The 20,389-nt window shown below is 39.8% G+C and overlaps 1 protein-coding gene across 2 annotated transcripts in view; it reads left to right on the forward strand.

The window, feature by feature from the left end:
- Positions 1–20,389, forward strand: part of CHST9 (carbohydrate sulfotransferase 9) — a 287,298-nt gene that overhangs the window by 138,385 nt on the left and 128,524 nt on the right. The gene's annotated exons all lie outside the window — the stretch shown is intronic.

Raw genomic sequence — 20,389 nt, forward strand, 5'->3', positions numbered from 1 at the left:
TCTACTTGTGCCAGTCGTAGGGTTAAAGTTTTGATTATGTCCCTTTCTTCTTTTTGGACGTGTGCCTTTATTGCTATAAACTGACGTCTAAGCACTGCTTTTGCTGTGTCCCAAAGTTTCTGGTAGGAGGTGTTATTATTCTTGTCTGATTTTATGAGTGTCTTTATTCCATCCTTAATTTCTTCTATAACCCAGTAGTTTTTGAGCAAGGTGTTGTTCAGTTTCCATGTGTTTGATTTTTTTTTCCTTTTTCTGTTGTTGATTTCTACTTTTATGGGTTTATGGTCAGAAAAGATGCTTTGTGATATTTCGATGCTTTGGATTTTGTTAAGGCTTGCTTTATGGCCTAATGTGTGGTCTATTCTGGAGAATGTTCCCTGTGCCGTGGAAAAGAAAGTGTACTTGGCTACAGTTGGGTGGAGTGTTCGGTATATGTCTATGACATCAAGTTGATTGATTGTAGCTTTTAGCTCTTCTGTGTCTTTGTCGAGCTTCTTTCTGGATGTTCTGTCCTTCACTGAAAGTGATATATTGAAGTCTCCTACTACTATTGTGAAGCTGTCTGTCTCTCATTTCAGTGTTGTTAGAGTTTGTTTTATGTATTTTGGAGCCTTATCATTGGGTGGGTAAGTATTTATTGTAGTTATGTCCTTCTGGTGTATTGACCCTTTAATCGATATATAGTGTCTTTCCTTATTCTCTGTGGTGAATTTTACTTTAAAGTCTATTTTTTCAGAGATTAATATTGTCACTCCTGCTCTTTTTTGAGTATCGTTTGCTTCATATATTTTTTTCCATCCTTTGAGTTTTAGTTTGTTTGTGTCTTTAATTTTAAGTTGTGTCTCTTGTAGGCAGCATATTGACGGATTGTGTTTTTTTATCCTTTCTGCCACCCTGTGTCTCTTTATTGGTGCCTTTAGTCCATTTACATTCAGCATCACTATTCAGAGGTATGAGTTCAGTGCTGTCATTTTGATGTCTTTTTTTGTGTGTTGTTCACGGTTTCTTTGTTCCACTTAATTTTCTGTGCTGAGTCGTTTTTCTTTATGTATTTTCTTCTCATCGTTGTTGATTTTGTGTTTGCTGAGTCTATATTTTTCTAGTTTGTTTCATTTTGACTTGTAGGATTGTTAGTTTCCTTTGTGGTTACTTTAATATTTACCCCTATTGTTCTAAGTTTATGCCAGTCTTTTATTTCTTTGTATCGCTTTAACTTCCTCTCCATGAGAAAAATGTATGTCTACATTTTTTAAATTCCTCTTTTTTCTTTTAGTGTTATCATCTTTTACATATTGACATCTGTTTCCCTATTTTCAGTGTTTTAGCTTTGATTTATTTTTGTGACTTCCTTATGTGGGTTGATATCTGGTTACTCTGTCTTGTGTTCTAATCTTGCATTGTTATCTGATGTTACTGATTTTCTAACTGGAGGACTCCCTTTAGTATTTCTTGTAATTTTGGTTTGGTTTTTGCAAATTCCCTAAATTTCTGTTTATCTGGCAATGCCCTAATTTCACCATCATATCTGAGAGACAGTTTTGCTGGTTATATAATTCTTGGCTTGCAGTTTTTTTCCTTCAAGGCTTTATATATGTCATCCCATTGGCTTCTTGCCTACATGGTTTCTGCTGAGTAGTTCAAGCTTATTCTTATTGACTCTCCTTTGTAGATGACTTTTCATTTATCCCTAGCCTCTCTTAAATTCTCTCTTTATCTATGGTTTTGGCAAGTTGGATTATAATACGTCTTGGTGACTTTCTTTTGGGATCTACCTAATGTGGGGTTCAATGAGCATCTTGAATAGATATCTTGTCATCTTTCACGATATCAGGAAATTTTCTGCCAACAAATCTTCAACAATTCTCTCTGTATTTTCTGTTATTCCCCCCAGTTCAGGTACTCAAATCACTTGTAGGTTATTCCTCTTGATAGAGTCCCACATAATTCTTAGGGTTTCTTCATTTTTTTAAAATGCTTTTATCTTAATTTTCCACAAATAAGTTGGTGTCAAGTGCTTTAACTTCAATCTCACTAATTCTGACTTCCATTCCCTCAATTCAGCTCCTATGACTTTCTATTGAGTTGTCTTATTCTGAAATTTTATTGTTAATCTTCTGGATTTGTGATTGCTGTCTCTCTATGGATTCTTGCAGCCTGTTAAATTTGTCAATATGCTCTTCTCTAATCTTTTTAATTTCCTCTATTGCGTGTTCTGTGTTTTACTTAATTTCCTTCCTAATTTCCTGAAGAGTTCTGTATATTCATCTTTTGTATTCTGCCTCCAGTAAGTCCAAGAAACTTTCCTCGTCTGGAAAATTTCTAGATTCTTTATTTTGGGAGCTTGCTGAAGCCATTATGGATTGCCTCTTTATTTGATTTGGTATTTACTGTTGTCTCCAAGCCATCAATAAGTTATTATATTTATTTATTTTGTGTTTGCTTACTGTGTCCTAGCTTCTTGTTTTGTTTTGATATGCCCAAATAGGCTGCTCATATCAGCTGGTTTGTTTATAGGCACCTTTGAAGCTCTAATGTCCTGCCACCGGGTGGTTAGATCTGTTACTAGGTGTGTGAGCTTAGGAGTCTGCCCACTCCTCCTGTATGGAATCAGCTTAGGTGCCCAGGTAGATAGCCACCATATGTGTGATGTAGGCTCTCACTTACAGTTCTAGGCAGGCATGGGTGATTGGTGTAGGCACAGGCATCTGGTTGCAGCAGGGGGACACACTCTGAGCAAGGCATGGGGCTGACAGCCACCCCTGAGTGTCCAGGAGGAAGGCGTGTCCCTGTTCCCTAGAGAATGTAGGTGGGTGGGTTTTGCTGCTGGACTATGAGCACCCAGTGCTGATGGCTGTAAGGACTGGGGGGCACCTCTCGCAGGTGGCTAGGTGGTGTGGGTGGAGCCACCAGTCCTCAGGCCCCTGAAGTGGGTAGGTGAAGACCCTGCTTAATGAGCAGAGCAGTGTTAGACATCAAGAACCTGCCACTTCACAGCTGAAACAGTTGAAGTTAGAGTTCCAGCATATACCCTGTTGTACTGCGGTAATGAGGGCCTACGCTGTTGAAATGGATCCGCACCAGTCTATGCAGGGGGAAAGTCACTCAAAGTCCATGGACCCCTTATGTTTGCGCTGAGGCAAAGGAGCTGTGCCTAGCCTGGGTTCCTGACTCAGGGGAGCTGGCAGTTTATTTTTTCCCCTGTTCGTTAGTTTGTTCACTCTCCAAGGCAGGGAGAATGGCTGGGCATGTGTCGGATGTTACTTCCGGCCCAGAGGACGGGCTAGTTGTTGAAGCCGGTCCAGGTCGCAGTGCAGAGCAGGGAGCAGGGAGGTAAATGGGAGAGAGGTTTTTCCCTAAGGTGGTGTTTTTGATCCGCTGGTTAGGATGTACGCAAATACTTATCTTTTGCCGATCGAGGGCTCCTTCTCACTTGTTCTGGGCGGACATGTAGACTCTCTGCCACTGGGTCTCTCCCAGTGCGGCAGACACACCTCCCGAGCACCGCTGCTTGCCTGCCTCACCACTCACCCATGAGCTGATCGGGCCTGAAGGGGCTCAGGCTCTCGCCAGGTTATGTTTGGCAATTCCTCGCTGCTTCCGAACCATCTCTTCCTTCCTCTGCCACTCTGTCTGATTCCTTAACTCTGCCTTTGATGTTCAGGGCTCCCAGATTGCCATATATAATCAATCCACTTGTTTTTTTGTGTCTTTGTTGTAAGAGGGTCCACCAGAAGTGTCTGACTGCTCTGCCATCTTGGCCCCACTCCCCTTAATATTCTAATTATAGTTGCAGTGTTTGAATTTCAGTGAACCTTTCAAGAAGCATTTAACATACATGCTTTGCAGCAATGTTTTATTGTCTGAATATTTTGCAATTTGGCAGTAATCAATCGTTGAAAGACTGTAAAATTCAAATAAACAAATACTAAATGATGTGAAAGATGGATTCCATATCTCTTGTTTTTAGTTGATGTGTAGAGATTGGTGGCAGAAATAAAGAAAGCATAGTGCTTCAGATAAGCTTGCATTTTTTATCTTTTCTCTCCAAAGGCCACCCCATTATCACTAACATCAACACAGGGTCTCTAGTACAGTGGAAATTAGACATCATACTCTTTCCACTAGGAGATTTTCAAGTTTAACCTTGTTACTAATGAGATTATAAGAAAGATCTTTGTTCAGAGTGAAGTCTAAAACATTTGCAAATGAGATAGCTGATATGATTGAACATTCATTTCCTGTTTGCTGATAGAAATGTAAACACTAATGCTAAGAGATAACTAATTTAGATTTTTTTTTTTTTAATCATTTGACTTCAGAACTTGTATTAAGTAATATAATACATTATACTTAAGGACTCCAAATGGCAGTGCAGTAATCACTACTCTTTGATAAAGAACCTATCTGAAAGACAAAGAACAAATATGCCCTGAAACATAGAGGTTCTCCAGAGGACTGAAGTGGGGAGACGTAAAGACGAAACTCAATTCAGATCCCTTAAACCAGCAAAAGCCTAGCACTGAGTCTTTGCTTTTCCTTATGTAGAAACCCTCTAATGTAACTCTAGAGACAGTGTATTTCCAGAAATGATTGTTGGTTAAGCAGTCAGATTGTGTCTTCCAGAAAATTTTAACTAAGCAGAGGAAGGAAGAGGGATATCATTTTTACTGTCTACCTCCTTTTTTACCTGAATTACAGAGAAAAAAGATGAAAGGCTAGTCATCCTTAGCTTTGGGAATTTACCTATAAAGTAGGACTCCTTCTTCTGTATCCTGTCATACTATCTGATGTTTCTTGTTCTCCTCCTTTCACCCACCTGAATCGCTCATTGTCTGTATTTAATATGCTTTCAATGTTGTATCTAATAAACTGTTACATGGTTATGAAGTATATAGGCTTTGAATTGTGCACGTGAATATAAATATATTAAGCATTTTATTTTAAACTTTTTAACTGGTGTCTCTAATTTTAATAACGTGCTTCAGTAAGCTTTTCTGTTTCTTTTTTCCAGAGTATTTTCAGTTGATTGTTATCCCATAAATAGGTACTAGAGAGTGATAGAGGAAGCACCACTTTAGCTAGAGCGGTGGAGAAAGACCTCTCTTAAGGAGGTGGTATTTGAACTGAATTCTGAAGGATGCAAAAGAACCAGCCATGAGCAGATCTGAGAAAAGATAGGATGGCAAGGACAATGGCCCTGAAGCAAGACAAGCTAGGTGGGTTAAAGGAAAAAGAAAGAAAGCCAGTGTGGCTGGAGCATGCTGAACAGTGGGCGAGCATGTAGGCAGTGTCTGACTTTTGTAGGGCCTGGTAGACTGTGGAAAGGAGTTTGTATTTCATGAAAATTGCAATGGAAAACCACTGGAAGATTTTAAGGAAAGAAATGAGGTTTTTTTTTTTTTTTTTGTTGTTGTTGTTGTTTTAAAGTACACAGGCTTGGGAGGAATTCAAGGAAAAAAAAATGTGGAGATAGACAATTTAGGAAGTTGTTACAAGTCAACCAAGAGAAAAATGAGGTGGCCTAGACCAAACTAGTTTCAGTAGAAATGATGAGACACACTTAGATTTAAGCTATATTTTGAAGATAGAACTGACAGCATATGCTGATAGATTGGATGGGTGGGGGCAGGGGGATCTGAAAAGAGAGGAATAAAGGGTGACTTTTAGGTTTTGGGCTTGAGCGAGTTGGCAAATAAAAATCTTAGCTGAGATGTGATAGAATAGGAGTGGACCAGTTTTAGGGGCTGAGGATAAAAGGATATTTCTATTTCAGATGTTTTAAATTTGAGATGGCTGTGAGTCAGAATTTATTTGATGGCACATAACAACAACATTACACATCCCACCACCCATCTGTCAGTTTGTCGTACTGTAGTAGCTTGAGTGTTGCTATAATGCTGGAAGCTATGTCACTGGTATTTCAAATACCATCAGGGTCACCCATGATGGACAGGTTTCAGCAGATCTTCCAGACTAAGACAGACCTGGAAGATCAGGATGAAAGACCTGGTGATCTACTCCCAAAAATTAGCTAGTGAAAACCTTATGGATCACAACGGAATATTGTTTGATATAGTGTTGGAAGATGAACCGTCTAGGTTGGAAGATGCTCAAAATACACAGCAGCTGCAACAATGGATTCAAGCATACCAATAATCGTGAAGATGGTGCAGAACCAGGAGCATTTCATTCTGTTCAACATAGAGTCGCCTTGAGTCAGAGCCAACTCCACACAATTAACAACAACAGTTACACATTTAAGTAAAGATGCTTCTTAGATATCTATTGCAATTATCTAGGCAAGAAAAAATGGGGGCCTGAACTAGGGAAGTGGCAGTGGAAATGGGTATGTTCAAGAAATGTTTAAAGAGAGAATAAAGGGGACTTGGTTATTGACGGCGTATGGGCAGTGAGGGGTTGCCCCTGGTTTGGGTGACTGAGTGGTCCATTCACTGAGAGGCGGGCACTGGAGGAGGAGCATGTTCAGAAGAGAAGAGGGGACTTCATATTTAGATGGTCTCAGTTTTAAGTGCTGATGAAAAACTAAGGCTATGTGAACTCAACAAGTTTTTACATGACCCTGTAGCTCAGGGAAGAGACAAAGTTTAGAGATTAGGGAGTCACCAGTGTAAAAACACTCATCATCAAAGCCAATAGAGTGGTTACCCAGAAAGAATCTAGCTCAAACTCAGAAGAGGACCTGGGGACTTTATGTCAGAGGAAGAGAAAAAGCTTGCAGTGGAGCACGTTGGTTAGCAAAGCAAGCCCGAAAGACGCAGTAGGGGGGAGGGGTGATGCAGATGCCCTTCCAAATTGGTGTATTATTTTATCCTCTTCTGCCAGAACTTAGCACAATGCCATATTGAACTTGAGTGCAGGTTTCAGATCCAAAGAACAAAACCTGTAGCCACCAAACAGAACAATAAAGAATTCAGAAATTGAGACTTTGCTTCTAAACACCTGGATATAGTGAAGAGTGTGGTGAAAAGGACAGATTGTGTGGTGTTTTCAGAATGATGTTTGGATTGGGCAGTCATATTGTCTTCCAGACGGTTGAGGAAGACCGGAGACAAGCCTGAAAGGATAGATGCAATACCGTCACCGTGACAGCCACTGACCAAGAGGGTTGCTGTGCTATTAAATAAACCCCGTTCTTCTAACTACAAAAACTGCCTGCAGCTGCATCTTTAGAATGAATGATAGGAGATCTGTGTCTGGGAGAAGTTCTAGAGATTATTTGGTGCTAATTTTTCATTTTACAAATGAATTGAATAAGGTCCTGAGAGGTTAACTTGTTAAAGGTCACACAGCTGCTTTTGAGTAAAGTCTGTGGTGATACTGGAAGCATTCCTGTTGTATCCTGATACTATTTATTGGGACTCTTCCCAAAGGAAATGAAATAGATTTTGCATATGCCCTCTGTATGCCATGTAGCTGTGTCTACTCCTGGAAGGAGTCTGACTTAAAGGTGAAGAGTGCAGGCTGTAGACTCAAACTACCAGGACTGGAATCCCAGCTCCATGGCTTACAAGTCATACGACCTTGGGCTATCTCCTTAATTTAACCTCTCTCAATTTACTCATCTTATATGTAAAATTGAAATAATAAAAGTATTACCAGATACAGTTATTATGGGGATTAATTTATATAATACCTGTAAAGCTCTTGGCCTAATACCTAGCTCATGGTATGTTCACAATAAATTTTAGCAATCTTTATATTACTTTTGATGTGACTTTACCTTACTTGCCTCTGTCTTTTAGCATCTAGCATGGAAACGTAAATACCAAACTCAGAGGGTTGTTTTTCCGGCATATAGTGTGCACAAAACAAGTATTTGTTGGGTGAGTAAGAAAGGAAGGAAGAAAGAGGGAGGGAGGCTATAATATTGGAAGGTTTTCTTTCTTTCTTTTTTTTTTTTCATTATCTGACCCACATTCTGAAATGTAGAAATGTATGAGATATTTTTATTATAAATATATCAGTTTTCTGATCTGTGAAATACGCAGAACTTTTAACATAGTAGAAGAAAGATCAAGAAGTGTGTGTGCCTCTGTATGGTTTAAGCATGACAGACACTGTCAGAGATTTGCTGTTGTTTCTGCTAAGAAACTTGCTTCCTCTACCTTTTTGGTTGCACTTACTGAGTATCTGTGAGCTAGTCAGAGGCTACAGAAAAGACAAAGTACTTTCTCCTAATGAGCTTGCATGTGGTTGAGACAGTTGATGCAAAAGGATTTATATAACAACAGAAGCTGCTATAGACCATATGGTATAATGTTTAAGGCAGGAAGTCTATGGCCAGACAGCCTGGAATGAATCCAGCACTTGATAACTTTGTGACTTGGACAAGTTAGTAACCTCTCTGAGCCACATTCTCACCTGTAAAGTAGGTCTTATCACCTACCTCAGAGGGTTAAGGAACGGTGAGTTAGTATATGTAGAGGGCTTAACCTAACATGCAGTTAGCTCTGTGCTGTTGACTAACTCCTACATGAGCTATAACTACTATAGGAGCTCAGAGGACGATGTGATGGTTAAGATTGTGTGTCAGCTTGGCTGGGCCATGATTCTCAGTGTTTTGATGTAATCACTCCCATGATTGAATATACTGTGAATAGCCAATTAGATGAAAGGGAGTATCCTTGAGGGTGTGGCCTGCATCTGAATATAAGCAGACATTCTGGCTTTTTGCTCTCTCTGGATCCTGCGGCTGCCTCCTGTCGTCTCATCTCTGGTTCTTGGGACTTGAGCTGTCAGCTTATCTGCTGAACCTGGGATTCATCGATCTGCACAGCTTGTGAATGGGAGCCCTGCTCTCTGCCTGATGATCTTGGGCTTGCCAGCTTCTGTGGCTGCGTGACTTGAGAGAGGCCTCTACCCTGATCCATGGACTTGGGACGTTCTAGACTCTACAATTGCGTGAGCTGTTTCCTTGATATAAATCTCTCTATATATGTATATTTATACACTTTACTGGTTTTGCTTCTCTAGAGAACCCAGCCTAAGACAGACGATCACTCTGAACATGGAGAGATGAAGCCATCAACTTCAGATCTTTAAGAAGGATTAGGAATTTTTCAAAGAGACGAAAGAGGGTTAGCTATTCAGGCTGGGAAATAGAAATAGATGAGGCCTATTCCAGGGATTTTAAAATTTGTATAGGGAAGTTCTGAGTTACACAGGTAGGAGGGACCCTATTTTAGTGAGCACTGAATGCAGACTTGGACTGGATCCTGTAACAGTGAGAAGCAAATAGAGCTTTTTGAGGAGGGGATTAGCATGAGCACAGCAATTTTTAAACAATTAATTTGATAAATTAAGATTAAAGTGGAGACTGAAATCAGGAATACCAGTTTAGAGAAAGTTACAATAGTCTGGGCTTTGATGTGCTAAGGACCTTGGCTGGAATGGTGGGGAGTTGTTAAAAAAAAAAAAAAAAAAAAAAGAATGCACATGAGATACATAAAGAAAGGATCAAAAGGTGACTGTCTGGAAATGGGGGTGGGAGAAGCAGGGGAAAATGTCAGACTTCCAAGCCTGTATGGGAGGAAGAGCGTCTGTCATAGACACACATGTGCAAGTTCAGAGGCACAGATGGCTTGGGAAAAGATGATGAGTTTCATTTAAGACTATTTGCATTTGATCCAACAATGAGACACCCATGTGGATGCTGAAATTGGGAGAAGTGGAATTGAAGCCCGGGGAAGGACAATGCTGAAAGTGTAGATTTGAGACCGAATCAAGTATAGGTGAGAGTGAAACTTCTGAGGAGAAGGTGTGGCAAGAGTAGAGCAGGCTAGTGTGACAGCCAGTGAGCCCACCACAGCTCAGAGAACGGCTATGGGAATCAAATGAGAGGAGAAAGAAGAAAGAAGGCCTTTGGGTGGGAGGAGACTCAATACAACAGAAAAGAGGAAAACCTGGTGATTGAATGATAATGGAGACCTGCTTTAGTCCCCTCACCCCCCCCATTTCTTGGAATCACAAAGCTGAAATGGACTTTATGATCTTTTGTTGATGACAGAATTCCAAACCAAACCAAACCTGTTGCTAACAAGTCGATTCTGACTCATACCAAAAAAACAAAATCCACTGCTGTTGAGTCAATTCCAACTCATAGCAACCCTATAGGACAAAGTAGAACTGCCCCATAGGGTTTCCAAGGCTGTAATCTTTATGGAAGCAGACTGCCCCACAGCTTTCTCCCACAGAGTGGCTGGTAGGTTTGAACTGCTGACCTTTCAGTTAGCAGACAAGTACTTAAGCATGGCACCACCAGGGCTTCTTGTAAGATGAGAGAATTATGGCCCAGAAAAGCTGAGTCAGTCGGCTTCCCATGAGATAACTGCAGAGTCAAGTCTGGGGCTCAGGCCCCCTGCCTCTTTTCAGTACTGTTTCCACGTCAGAGGCCACGTCTTGGGCTAATTATGTCTCTCAGACTGTCACTGGACATGATATGATTTATAATATGTTGCATACAAGCATCCTAAAAAGTGTGGGATTACAATAGGGCATTGGACAGGGAGCACGGCATGATTGTGCGTGAACTCAGCAGACAGCAGAGTGTAGGAAGCTGAGTCAGCTAAAGCATGGCTTTACTCAGAGTGCCCTGAAAAGGAAACTTCAGTACAAGTACTGGGATTGGATCTTGCCCTGTTACTCCCTTTTACATTTGTGTTTCCTTTTAGTTCATTAACTAAGTTTCTAATCCTTATATCATAAAATCAGCAGTTTACTCACAAGTTCTTTACTTTTGCACTCAGTTAACTTAATCATTAACCCATTGTTTATAATCTTTCCTCCAAAACGATACTGAGGTTGGGATACTGTTTTATATGAAGGCACTTTAAATCTCAACCACACACGAATGGCATCTGGGGTCCTAAAAGCTAACAAGCGGCCGTCTAAGATGCATCAACTGGTCCCAGCCCACCTGGAGTAAAGGAGAATGAAGAACACCAAAGACACAAGGGAAGTATTAGCCCAAGAGACAGAAAGGGCCACATAAACCAGAGACCTCATCATCCTGAGACCAGAAGAACTAGATGGTGCCCAGCTACCACCAATGACCGCCCTGGAAGGGAACACAACAGAAAGTCTCTGTTGGAGCAGGAGAAAAGTAGGGTGCAGAACTCAAATTCTACTAAAAAGACCAGACTTAATGGTCTGACTGAGACTGGAGGAACCTCGGAAAGCATGGCCCCCAGACTTTCTGTCAACCCAGAACTGAAACGATTCCCAAGGCCAACTCTTCAGGCAAAGATTAGACTGGACTATGAGACATAAAATGATACTCGTGAAGAGTATACGTCTTAGCTCAAGTAGATACATGAGACTAAAGGGGCAGTTCCTGTCCGGAGGTGAGATGAGAGGGCAGAGAGGGTCAGGAGCTGGCTGAATGGACATGGAATATCAGGGGTGGAAAGGAGGAGTGTGCTGTCACAGTATGGGGAGAGCAATTAGGGTCACATAACAATGTACATATAAATTTTTGTATGAGAGACTAACGTGAACTGTAAACTGTCACTTAAAGTAGAATAATAAAAAAAAAAGTTAAATCACTAGATTGTTTTTCCCAAACTGGTTGTACATTTTGAGTACCACCAACAGTAAATAAAAGTTCTAGTTGCTCTAAAAAAAAAAAAACTCAACCGCATAGACAGCCAAATGATTACAAGAACTGTTGGTAAAACCAGATCAGTTAAAAATGAAATGTCTGTTTTTGAAAGTACATGAAAGTGATGGTCCATGTACAAACATTTTGAGCAATTTCACATAACTTTATTGAAAAAATAGCTGAGACCTTAGCCTTTTTACGAATTCCTTATGAAGTTGTAGAAAACTTAATACCTTTCTAATTTTCTTCTGGAACGAAATAACTTCAAAAATGCCGAGGAAAGAAACAGAGAAAGCATTTAACATAAACTTGATCATTAATACTTAGTGGAAAAACATAATAATCCATTCTGAAGCATTTTCAAACAGCAACTATAAAATAATCCCTTCCAGGAGGCTAGGAAGTTCTTCTAAACTGGTGTTTAGATAATCTTACCCAAAGAATGACTTGATCAAAATAAAAAACCAAACGCAAACCCACTGCCACTGAGTGGATTCCAACTCATAGTGACCCCATAGGGTTTCCAAGGCTGTAAATCTCTACGAAAGCAGACTGCCATGTCTTTCTCCTGTGGAGGCACTAGTGATTTCGAACTGCTGATGTTTCGGTTAGCAGTAGAGCACTTTAACCACTGCACCAGCAGGGCTCTTTAAACTAAACCAAACCAAACCAAATCCATTGCCATTGTTTCAATTCCGACTCATAGGAACCCTGTAGGACAGAGTAGAACTGCCCCATAGAGTTTCCAAGGAGCGCCTGGTGGTTGAAACTGCTGACCTTTTGGTTAGCAGCCGAGCTCTTAATCACGAGCTACTGGGGCTCCTTAGAACATGTAAAACCCAAGGATTAGAAGGAAGTGGATGGAAAGATTCAGATCACTTCATTTTAATTTCTGTTTCTTATCACAGATTTCTACTAAGCTTGATCCCAACCCTGGTTCCCCATGGAATCAGTGGGCCAGTGGTTCTTCTGTGTTGTTTATTGTTTGTTCTAGAGAAGTGACTCCCTTTCAGTCTGGGATTCCTTCAATTTCAGGGTTCCAAAAACCAGTTTTGAAAGTAGTTAGCAGTATCAGTTGGCCAAATTTGTTTGCTGAAACCCTTTTTGTTTTGAACCAGTGAGGAAGAAAGTCAAGTAGTACAGGGGTTAGCTTAAGGAAATCACAATTGCACGGTTCTGGGTGAAGCAAACAGTTCGCGCTCTCAGCTGCAAACCATTCAAGTCCACTCAGAAGTGCCTCAGAAGATAGTTCTGGCTATCTACTTCCAAACACTTAGCCATTGAAAGCCCTATGGAGGCCCTAATACACGGCATTAACCAGATACAAACTATAACCATCAACACACAAACTCCAGAAGATAAGCTAGATAACTGGGATCTTCTAAAAATCAAACACCTATGCTCTTCAAAAGATTTCACCAAAAGAGTAAAAAGAGAACCTACAGACTGCGAAAAAACTTTTGGACACTACAAGTCCGACAAAGGTCTAATCTCCATAATCTACAAGAAAATCCAACACCTCTACAACAAAAAGACAAATAATCCTATTAAAACATGGGCAAAGGAAATGAATAAACACTTCACCAAAGAAGACATTCAAGCGTCCAACAGATACATGAGGAAATGCTCGCGTTCACTAGCCATTAGAGAAATGCAACTTAAAACCACAGTGAGATACCATCTCACCCCAGCATTACTGACACGAATCAAAAACACTGGAAATAACAAATGTTGGAGAGGCTACGGGGAGAGCGAAACTCTTATGCGCTGCTGGTGGGAATGCATAACGATACAACCATTTTGGAAAATGATCTGGCGCTTCTTTAGAAAGCTAGAAATAGAAATACCATATGATCCAGCAATCCCACTCCTAGGAATATATCCTAGAGAAGTAAGAGCTGTCACAGGAATAGACATATACACACCCGTGTTCACGGCAGCATTGTTCACAATAGCGAAATTATGGAAACAACCTAGATGCCCATCAACAGATGAATGGATAACAAACTATGGTACGTACACACAATGGAGTATTATGCAACAATAAAGAACAATGATGAGTCTGTGAAGCATCTCATAACATGGATGAAACTGGAGGGCATTATGCTGAGTGAAATAAATCAATCACAAAAGGACAAATATTGTATGAGGCCGCTATTGTAAAAACTCATGAAAAAGTTTACACACAAAAAGAAACAGTCTTTGTCGGTTATGAGGGATGGGAGGTGTAAGGGGGAAATACTAAATAGGCAATAGATAAGTGGTAACTTTGGTGAAGAGTAAGACAGTACACGATACTGGGGCAGCCAGCACAACTTGTACAAAGAAAGGTCATGGAAGCTCTATAGACACATCCAAACTCCCTGAGGGACTGAATTGCTGGGCGGAGGGCTATGGGGACCATGATCTCAGGGAACATCTAGCTAAATTGGCATAACACAGTTTATAAAGACAACGTTCTACATTCTACCTTCGTGAGTAGTGTCTGGGGTCTTAAAAGTCTGTAAGCAGCCATCTAAGATACTCCACTGGTCTTACCCCTTCAGGAGCAAGGGAGAATGAAGAGAACAGGATGCAAGGAAAAGATTAGTCCAAAGACTGGACCACAGCTGCCAAGACTTCCACCAGACTGAGTCCAGTTCAGATAGATGGTGCCCGGGGTACCACCACCGACTGCTCTGACCGAGATCACAGCAGAGGGTTCTGGACAGAGCTGGAGAAGGATGTAGAGCAAAATTCTAACACACAAAAAAAGACCAGATATACTGGCCTGACAGAGACTGGAGAAACCCTGGAAGTATGGCCCCCGGACACCCTTTTAGCTCAGTGGTCAAGTCACTCCCAAGGTTCACCATTCAGCCAGGGATTGGACAGCCCTATAAAACAAAATGGGACTAATGAGGCACAGCAGTCCAGGGACAAGGACTAGAAGGCAGAAGGGGGCTGGAAAGCTGGTGATAGGGAACCCAAGGTTGAGTAAGGACAGTGTTGACAGGTAGTGGGGTTCCTAATCATTGTCATAGGGCAATATGTGTACTGTTTAATGAGAAACTATTTTGTTCTGTAAACCTTCATCTAAAGTGAGAATGACAGCACAACTAGAAGAACATAATCGACGTCACTGAATTATACATGTAGAAATGTTTGAAGTGGTGTATCTTTGGCTATGTATATTTTCACCAAAAAAAAAAAAAGGGTCCTCCTAGGCCACGAAGGGAGCATGTTGACATGCCGTGGGGTTGTTAACCAATGTCATAAAACAATATGTGTACTGACTGTTTAATGAGAAAATATTTGTTCTGTAAACCTTTACCTAAAGTATAATAAAAAATATATACATTAAAAAAAAGAAAACCCTATGGAGTGCAGTTCTGTTGAGACACAGGGGATCGCCATGAGTCAGAGTCAATTCTATGGCACCTGCTTTTTTTTTTTTTTTTTTACATATTGATAATATTTTCTCATCACTTCTGTCTTCTATCTTCTGTACTCCTGCTGAGACTCTAACTGTCTCAAAATCCCCTTTCTGCATTGCAGAAGCCCAGCCAAGCCACAACAATAATCTCTGTCCTGAGTTAATGCCTAGTTCCACCTCTAGTTTTGTGATTTGGGGCAGGATGCCTAAACCCTCTTCCCCCTTTCCCTTCCATTTTTTAGTAATTTTATATTTTATTTTAATTTTATCAAAATAATACATACAAAGTTAAAGTATCAAATACAGTAGAAGTTCTTTTATCTGCACCCCCCAAATGATTTGCTTGATGAAGCAACTCTTCTTTCCCTCTGTACAACCTACTGACTGATGCTTACCTGCTGCCCTCTCGCCCACCTGCAAACTTCTGACCCCACAGGTGGGGTGTATGTAGACCAAGAATGAGTTGTGTTTATTACTAAGCCTGCTGTGCCAATTGTTCTTGTTTGTATAATTCTTTAATTCAGTCATAAATTACATAAAGCAGTGACACATGACTACATAAAAAAGAATTTGCTGTTTCTATGCAAATATTTTGTAAAGACCCAACTAAGTTGATGTGTAAAAAAAAAGCTTTAGAATTAGGTATGTGAAAGATAATATTGTTAGGAAAATAAACTCAAACCAACCTAAAAGGATTGTGCTTTGTACGTTCTCAATCCACTTTAAAGAAACGGAAACTGGGAAGCATAAATGACCATTATGGGTGTGGTTGATATAACAAAGTGCAGAACTGGAAGATGGAGCTATATGTAACATGTAGAAATCCAGGAGTCTTCCCATGGGATTTTTATGATATTGGATAGGGTTCCCATAAACCACTTGGCAGCGTGTCTGGTATTTAACAAGGACTCAATAAATGTTAGCTGTTATTATTTTTATTACTGATTTAATAGTTCTACAGTCAGGTAATTTGAGATATAAAAAAAAAGACAAGGTTAGACCAGTTCATTGTTTTGAAGGAAAATATTGGGATAAACTTTTAAGTCCAACAATCAAATATTAGATAGTGAAAGACCTAAACTTCTCCGTGATAATATTTTTTGTATTGATATATCTTCATGTAAAGTTAGGACAGTATTGTTAATCACATGTCTGCAAAGTTGAGCTGGGAGGAAAAAAAAGTGTCATTATTGAGATCAGGGAATTGGCAACCCAAATTTAATCCTATTTAAATTTTAACAACAAATTGCCACATGGCCTTAGGAAGCTGTCCAACCTTTTCTTATCTTTATATTCTGTTTGACATAAGAATAATAATAAGCAACTTACTTTATTTATCACTCAGCTGGAAGATTACTTTGAGTTCTGTTTAGATAGAGTTCTGGTGATTGTATTTGTGTTCTCTCACTTGAGTGTGAGCACTATCTAGCTCAGCATGCTATTCATGCTACATGGAGCTCTCCAGCCCTGAAGATAAGGATCAGCAAAATGGTGGTTTTTTGAAAAAACTGATTTTCTATCAAAGCTCTAGACCTGTTCACCCCTTATGGTGCATACTCCCAAGTTTCAACAGGTTAAGGATGCCTCAGTACAGAAGACAGAAATGACTCAGAATAAAGTAATGTGATAAAGGGGGAAAGATCCTGTTTCAGTAGCTTGTCTTTGCCACTAAATTAAGCCTTTAATCCTGTAATCAATCTTCCAAGCACAATAGAAGAACATGTACACTGGATGTGAGGTTTAAACTATTATTAATTTTAGAGACTGACCAAACCCAATTAATTTCTGCTATACGAGGCAAACCTTAATACTGACATTTAAAGTCATTTTCACAGCTGACCATGGAAGAACATTGATAGTTATTTAATAATATGATCATATAGCAAAATAAGTTGCTCTATATTGATTTTATGAATTGAGCCCACCATCCTAGGTTGTCATTACATTAAAAATATATAAAAATATTAATGATTTAGAAGATACAATTGCAGCCTTTAAAGAACTATATACTTTGTCACTATTTGGGGGAGGTGAGAAAGATGTCTTTAGGAGACAATTCATAAAATCAAAAACAGATTTTACTTTCCTTCGTGTCTTTTTATCAGATCCTTAAAGAAATATCTCTTTAAAAATTCAGTATAATACAATACATACTTATGCATGACACTAAACAGGTTCGAGGAAGTTATAAAAAGGAGTAAGACTGAATCCATCCGTTGAACAGGTTGACAGCACAGTGTGGGCGATGTGTGTATGACTAATACGCTTCAGTGTGTTATATGTGGAGAGCCCAGAGAGACCAGGAAGGAGTGTCTGATACCTGAGTGTGGTCTAATGTCAAGTTTCCAGAGACCCCTAAAGCCTTTATATTTAAGACATCATAGAGATTGGAGCCCTGGTGGTGCAGTGGTTAAGAGATCGGCTGCTGACCAAAAGGTTCAACAGTTCAAATCCACCAGCTGCTCCTTGGAAACCCTATGAGACAGTTCTACTCTGTCCTATAGGGTCACTATGAGTTGGAATCAACTCGTCGGCAGCAGATTTTGAGATGGGAGAAAAGAGCCTGACATGCCCACAATTTTCCAGAAATGCCTTGATCCTGATAATCTAGATAGCTTAAAATTAATACCTGATGAGAACAATTCCTCATACATTCAGTAAAAAACTTACTGGAATATCTTAAGAGATAAAGAAGCAACCACATTTGACATTTTGAATAGTGATTTTTCCACACCAATTTAATTTCTTTCCATGTTTAAGTGACAGGCTACATAAACAATGAGAATACACTGGATGAAATCAATTTGGCACGCAGGAAATTTTGGGATTCTAAACAATATTCTCATCACAAAGCTATGGATGTATGACCTTAATCGTGGTAGTGTTACATGGGTGAGCACATAAATAGAGATTTGCAATTACATCACAGTAGGTTGGGCAGTGGATTATATAACAAGTTGTAACCCTTGGGGATCAGTTGTTTTGTAGGACCTATCACTTCTTGATGAGCTATACAAATGCCTTATAAACATCTTTATCCAAAATACAGAAATTAATAAATCAAGTGAAAAAGGACAAATATTGTATGAGACCACTCCTGTAAAAACTCATGAAAAAATTTACACGCAAAAAGAAACAATCTTTGTTGGTTACGAGGGATGGGGGGGTTGGGGGTAAGCCTAAATAGACAATAGATAAGTGGTAACTTTGGTGAAGGGTAAGACAGTACACAATACTGGGGAAGCCAGCACAATTTGCACAAGGAAAGGCCATGGAAGCTCTATAGACATATCCAAAATCCCTGAGATACTGAATTGCTGGGCAGAGGGCTATGGGGACCATGGTCTTGGAGAACATCTAGCTCAATTGGCATAATACAGTTTATAAAGACAATGTTCTACATTCTACCTTGGTGAGTAGCATCTGGGGTCTTAAAAGCCTATGAGCAGCCATCTAAGATACTCCACTGGTCTCACCCCTTTGGGAGCAAGGGAGAATGAATAATACAAGATACAAGGGAAAGATTAGTCCAAAGGACTAATGGACCATAACTACAATGGCCTCCACCAGACTGAGTCCAGTACAACTAGATGGTGCCCAGCTACCTCCACTGACCGCTCTGACAGGGATCACAACAGAGGGTCCTGGACAGAGCTAGAGAAAAATGTAGAACAAAATTCTAACTCACAAAAAAAGACCAGACTTACTAGCCTGTCAGAGACTGGAGAAACTCCCGAGAGTATGGCCCCCAGACACCCTTTTAGCTCAGTAATGAAGTCACTCCCGAGGTTCACCATTCAGCCAAAGATTAGACAGGCCCATAAAAGAAAACAAGACTAATGGGGCCCAACAGTCGAGGGACAAGGACTAGAAGTCAGGAGGGGACAGGAAAGCTGGTGATAGGGAACCCAAGGTTGAATAAGGACAGTGTTGACATGTAGTAGGGTTCTTAACCATTGTCATAGGGCAATATGTGTACTAACTGTTTAATGAGGAACTATTTGTTCTGTAAACCTTCATCTAAAGTACAATTAAAAAAATAAAAAGGAAAGAAAACCCTGTGGAGCACAGTTCTACTCTGACACACAGAGTCACCATGAGTTAGAATTGAAAATAAATCAAGTAAAGCTGCTGATAACTGAGCTCTTAACCACTGCACCACCAGGGCTCCATACCAGGAAACACATAACAATAAAATTCAAAATGCCATTGGATGTACTGAATAAGCATGAGCTTTAACTGAAAAAAGCAAGAGTTAATAGTATTTTTATCTCAGGGTTAGAAAAACAATGTTATAAGAGTCACACTGACAATAGATTATTTAAATGGAGCAGGAAAGCAGGAGAGAGAATCCTACCATCACTTAAGCCTCACCATTCTTAAGTATTTGTTCAAGTTTTGATCAACATACTTTGCATGAGATAGTTAAAAAAACAAGATAGCATGCAGAAAGCAAAATATTTGATGTATGGACTCAAGTATATGAACAATTGTGAACATTGCGCAGGACCGGGCAACGTTTTATTCTGTTGTACGTGGGGTTGCTGTGAGTAGGAGCCAACTCTACAACAGCTAACAACAATACTATGGTATAGCATGCACTATATTGTGGGGAACGTAACAACAAGAGCATGTAGTATATAAAATAGTATTATATAGTTTAGTATATAGTATATAATAAATGTCTGTTTTGTACTTACAGTATTTACGGGAAGAATCAGAACTGTTTGTAACCCAGAAAGCACAAGACTAAATAGTCATTTAATTACCTTCTTTAATTTCTCTAGAATTGTTCTCCGAATGAACTGAGCCTCTTCTTCTCTCCCTATTAATGACTAAACAAGAAGAAATATGTGCCTTTTGGCAGACTTCATTTGGCAGAAAGAGGTCCTTCTACATCATCAGGAGGAAAAATCTTTGGGTCAAGGAAAACCTCAAGTTTTCTTTCTTCAAGCTCTTCACTACGGAATAAATCGCTGTTAGCTCTGATGATTTAAATATCCATGGGATTGATTCCCTCAAATAGCCTTTTTGTTTTATCCCAGATTCCAGCTTGTTTACTCTTTCAAGCATCTCAAACTCAGGAATCAAACAGTGAGCCACTAGATACTCAAATCCAGGAGATGCACTTGGTATATCTATCCCAAGTATCAATTTTACTCAGAGATGTATCACAACAAATTAATTGTACACAAAAATTGAAATAAAATTTCATGTTAACACAGAGATATATTATGGAATATACTTTTCAAAAATGCAAAGAATCAAGGAAAATTTCCTCCTTTGTGGTGGACTTTCTCCAGCTTCGCCCACCCCACCAGTCCCCAGCTCCATCCCTGAAACAGTGTGCAGGT

This window comes from Trichechus manatus, unplaced genomic scaffold, assembly GCF_000243295.1.
Source record: "Trichechus manatus latirostris isolate Lorelei unplaced genomic scaffold, TriManLat1.0 scaffold00193, whole genome shotgun sequence".
NCBI lineage: Eukaryota > Metazoa > Chordata > Mammalia > Sirenia > Trichechidae > Trichechus > Trichechus manatus.